This window comes from Schistocerca piceifrons, unplaced genomic scaffold (genome assembly GCF_021461385.2).
Source record: "Schistocerca piceifrons isolate TAMUIC-IGC-003096 unplaced genomic scaffold, iqSchPice1.1 HiC_scaffold_1344, whole genome shotgun sequence".
NCBI lineage: Eukaryota > Metazoa > Arthropoda > Insecta > Orthoptera > Acrididae > Schistocerca > Schistocerca piceifrons.
The window spans coordinates 135,001-140,081 of NW_025727174.1; the positions used below are offsets into that span (position 1 = coordinate 135,001).

At 56.7% G+C, this 5,081-nt stretch overlaps 2 non-coding genes across 2 annotated transcripts; both read left to right on the plus strand.

Moving 5' to 3' along the window:
- The first annotated feature begins 2,194 nt into the window (after nucleotides 1-2,194).
- Nucleotides 2,195-4,104, plus strand: LOC124732445. The gene has a single exon (XR_007008710.1). It is a non-coding gene; the product is annotated as a small subunit ribosomal RNA (ribosomal RNA).
- Nucleotides 4,105-4,455: 351 nt separating this feature from the next.
- On the plus strand, nucleotides 4,456-4,610 carry LOC124732430. The gene has a single exon (XR_007008697.1). It is a non-coding gene; the product is annotated as a 5.8S ribosomal RNA (ribosomal RNA).
- The last annotated feature ends 471 nt before the right edge of the window (nucleotides 4,611-5,081 follow it).

Below are 5,081 nucleotides of genomic sequence, written 5' to 3' on the forward strand. Positions count from 1 at the left end.
GTACCTTAACCTAACCCATGTTGTACCTTAACCTAACCCATGTTGTACCTTAACCTAACCCATGTTGTACCTTAACCTAACCCATGTTGTGCCTCAACCTAACCCATGTTGTGCCTCAACCTAACCCATGTTGTGCCTCAACCTAACCCATGTTGTGCCTTAACCTAACCCATGTTGTGCCTCAACCTAACCCATGTTGTGCCTTAACCTAACCCATGTTGTGCCTTAACCTAACCCATGTTGTGCCTTAACCTAACCCATGTTGTGCCTTAACCTAACCCATGTTGTGCCTTAACCTAACCCATGTTGTGCCTTAACCTAACCCATGTTGTGCCTTAACCTAACCCATGTTGTGCCTTAACCTAACCCATGTTGTCGCCTTAACGTAACCCACGTTGTCGCCTAAACCTGCTCTGTAATTGTTATACGACTCGTTCAATTACTGTAGTGTTGCCCACCCGCAACCCTCGCAATATAGTTCGCTACTCGCACTGCCCGCACCCCTGTGTATCGCTTCATGTTAAACACCTTGCAAGTCTTGCTCACTTTCCACATGCTCCTGCTGTACACTGTAATGTGGATGGCAGCAGGACGTACATGCCGCCCCTCCCCACGTCCCCACCTTGCCCCCTGCCTTCGCAAGCTGGTTGGTGAGAAGTTTGCATGTTCAATGCCCTTCGCATGCGACGTACTCAGGCTACGTTGTGGTGCGGCCTGTGTCAACTGTCCGCTGATGTCGTACGCGTGAACCACAATCTGTACTGCACATTCGTCCTTATGTACTGAATGATACATCGTGGCACATGTGTGACCGCACAACGACTGCGCCCAAAAACGGCGGACCATACAGTGCAAATATTGTGCACGCAGCTACGTGTCGTCTCCCTATGAGAGCTGGATTGCAGTGTGGTACGCCATAGAGACGTGTGGGAGGAACGGACGCCGTGGATGGCGATCAGCATGAGCTGTCTGTTGATGTATTCGGACCTAGTCGTCTCTCCTCACACACCGTGATGGCATGGTGCACCGCGTTCCATATCTGCGACATGCTACAGAGGCCGGTTGACAGTCGTGTCGAGCAATGGACATCGCATACGTACGGGGGCCACCTTCCACGTATTGTCTAGGCGTGCACATTTTGTTGCGTGTATGTGGGCAGACGTAGTGTGGCGTGACACCTGACACAGGCATGCAATAATCGTTGAAGTTGCAAATGGCGATGGACGCCTGCGTTTTCTGGTGAAGTTACGCAAATGAACAAATGGTAACCTGTTGTGGTGCGGTTGTTCTCGCTAGGGGTGAATCGGTGATGGCGACGATAGGTTGAGGTACTAACCGGTTGTTCCAGCGATACCCACCATGCCGACGAAACTGAACGGCATCTGGGTGTGAAGCGATACGCGGCGGTGGCTGGGTGGGACCGTCCCCGGCCGGTGAGGGGGCGCCTCCCGGCGTGCTGGCCGCGCGGTGCGTGGGCGCACGCGCTACAGCCGGCTGGTGGGGGCGGCCAGTGGCAGGCGCGCCGGCCGACGGACGCGGCAGGCGTCGCAGCTGCGCGCCGGCGCACCCTGCGCGCGGCGCCGTGCGGCCAAAGTAGGTCCTCGCGGGCCCGGTGCGAAGCGCGGTGGACATCTTCAGTGTGCTGGTCCGATTGAGGACTGTGTGCGTTGAGGATGCGCCGCCGCCCGGCGCTCGGCGCCGCGACGCCGTCTGCTGCTCGGTCGCCCCAGCGGTTCTCGCTGGTGGTTTGTATCGCAGCTGTGCGGATGTGTTGGCGCGTGCGCTGTGCTGGGAGAGTTCGCTTCGGCACCCAAGTGGGGCTTTTGTCCTTCTGTGGCGCTGGCGTTGGAGCTGCCGGTCACCGTAGGTGGCGCGTGTTGTCTCCCGCCGGCAATGCCACGACAGCACGCTCCCGGGCCTCTGTCGGCAGCGGCAAGCTCAGTTGGGAGCACGGGTGGTCGCACCGAAAGCGTCTACTCGCCTAACTCCGGGCGATTGCGCCTCTCTCGAACCCGACCAAGTACTTGGGACGGCGCTGCGCGCCGCCGGGACCTGAGAGGGTTTCGAGGTGTATTGTGCAGGGGAGCTCAGCCTCCTCCTGTTTGCAGAATGATTGAGCGGACGCTTGCGTGTTCGCGCGGGCCCCCGGGACACACTCCCGGGCGGCCGGCTGCTCAGCTCTAGTTGACGCAGCTCCCTGGTTGATCCTGCCAGTAGTCATATGCTTGTCTCAAAGATTAAGCCATGCATGTCTCAGTACAAGCCGCATTAAGGTGAAACCGCGAATGGCTCATTAAATCAGTTATGGTTCCTTAGATCGTACCCACGTTACTTGGATAACTGTGGTAATTCTAGAGCTAATACATGCAAACAGAGTCCCGACCAGAGATGGAAGGGACGCTTTTATTAGATCAAAACCAATCGGTCGGCTCGTCCGGTCCGTTTGCCTTGGTGACTCTGAATAACTTTGGGCTGATCGCACGGTCCTCGTACCGGCGACGCATCTTTCAAATGTCTGCCTTATCAACTGTCGATGGTAGGTTCTGCGCCTACCATGGTTGTAACGGGTAACGGGGAATCAGGGTTCGATTCCGGAGAGGGAGCCTGAGAAACGGCTACCACATCCAAGGAAGGCAGCAGGCGCGCAAATTACCCACTCCCGGCACGGGGAGGTAGTGACGAAAAATAACGATACGGGACTCATCCGAGGCCCCGTAATCGGAATGAGTACACTTTAAATCCTTTAACGAGTATCTATTGGAGGGCAAGTCTGGTGCCAGCAGCCGCGGTAATTCCAGCTCCAATAGCGTATATTAAAGTTGTTGCGGTTAAAAAGCTCGTAGTTGGATTTGTGTCCCACGCTGTTGGTTCACCGCCCGTCGGTGTTTAACTGGCATGTATCGTGGGACGTCCTGCCGGTGGGGCGAGCTGAAGGCGTGCGACCGCCTCGTGCGTGCTCGTGCGTCCCGAGGCGGACCCCGTTGAAATCCTACCAGGGTGCTCTTTATTGAGTGTCTCGGTGGGCCGGCACGTTTACTTTGAACAAATTAGAGTGCTTAAAGCAGGCAAGCCCGCCTGAATACTGTGTGCATGGAATAATGGAATAGGACCTCGGTTCTATTTTGTTGGTTTTCGGAACCCGAGGTAATGATTAATAGGGACAGGCGGGGGCATTCGTATTGCGACGTTAGAGGTGAAATTCTTGGATCGTCGCAAGACGAACAGAAGCGAAAGCATTTGCCAAGTATGTTTTCATTAATCAAGAACGAAAGTTAGAGGTTCGAAGGCGATCAGATACCGCCCTAGTTCTAACCATAAACGATGCCAGCCAGCGATCCGCCGCAGTTCCTCCGATGACTCGGCGGGCAGCCTCCGGGAAACCAAAGCTTTTGGGTTCCGGGGGAAGTATGGTTGCAAAGCTGAAACTTAAAGGAATTGACGGAAGGGCACCACCAGGAGTGGAGCCTGCGGCTTAATTTGACTCAACACGGGAAACCTCACCAGGCCCGGACACCGGAAGGATTGACAGATTGATAGCTCTTTCTTGATTCGGTGGGTGGTGGTGCATGGCCGTTCTTAGTTGGTGGAGCGATTTGTCTGGTTAATTCCGATAACGAACGAGACTCTAGCCTGCTAACTAGTCGCGTGACATCCTTCGTGCTGTCAGCGATTACTTTTCTTCTTAGAGGGACAGGCGGCTTTCTAGCCGCACGAGATTGAGCAATAACAGGTCTGTGATGCCCTTAGATGTTCTGGGCCGCACGCGCGCTACACTGAAGGAATCAGCGTGTCTTCCTAGGCCGAAAGGTCGGGGTAACCCGCTGAACCTCCTTCGTGCTAGGGATTGGGGCTTGCTATTGTTCCCCATGAACGAGGAATTCCCAGTAAGCGCGAGTCATAAGCTCGCGTTGATTACGTCCCTGCCCTTTGTACACACCGCCCGTCGCTACTACCGATTGAATGATTTAGTGAGGTCTTCGGACTGGTACGCGGCATTGACTCTGTCGTTGCCGATGCTACCGGAAAGATGACCAAACTTGATCATTTAGAGGAAGTAAAAGTCGTAACAAGGTTTCCGTAGGTGAACCTGCGGAAGGATCATTACCGACTAGACTGCATGTCTTTCGATGTGCGTGTCGTGTCGCGCAACACGCTACCTGTACGGCTCGCCGTAGCCGTGCGCCGCGTGCGGAACCACGCGTGCCTCTCAAAACTAGCGGCAATGTTGTGTGGTACGAGCGCTGAAGCGCTGGAGCGGCTGGCCTGCGGCACCTGGCGCCTGGCGCCGGTTTTGAATGACTTTCGCCCGAGTGCCTGTCCGCTCCGGTGTGGAGCCGTACGACGCCCGTCGGCCGTGAGGCCGTTGGACACAGAACGCTGGAACAGGGGCCGCCACACGCCTCACTCCCGCCTATGCGACCGTCTCGAAAGAGACGGCGGAAACTGAGAAAAGATCACCCAGGACGGTGGATCACTCGGCTCGTGGGTCGATGAAGAACGCAGCAAATTGCGCGTCGACATGTGAACTGCAGGACACATGAACATCGACGTTTCGAACGCACATTGCGGTCCATGGATTCCGTTCCCGGGCCACGTCTGGCTGAGGGTCGGCTACGTATACTGAAGCGCGCGGCGTTTGCCCCGCTTCGCAGACCTGGGAGTGTCGCGGCCGCCTGTGGGGCCGGCCGCGTCTCCTCAAACGTGCGATGCGCGCCCGTCGCCTGGCGGTTCGCATACCGGTACTTTCTCGGTAGCGTGCACAGCCGGCTGGCGGTGTGGCGTGCGACACCTCGTACAACGACCTCAGAGCAGGCGAGACTACCCGCTGAATTTAAGCATATTACTAAGCGGAGGAAAAGAAACTAACAAGGATTCCCCCAGTAGCGGCGAGCGAACAGGGAAGAGTCCAGCACCGAACCCCGCAGGCTGCCGCCTGTCGTGGCATGTGGTGTTTGGGAGGGTCCACTACCCCGACGCCTCGCGCCGAGCCCAAGTCCAACTTGAATGAGGCCACGGCCCGTAGAGGGTGCCAGGCCCGTAGCGGCCGGTGCGAGCGTCGGCGGGACCTCTCCTTCGAGTCG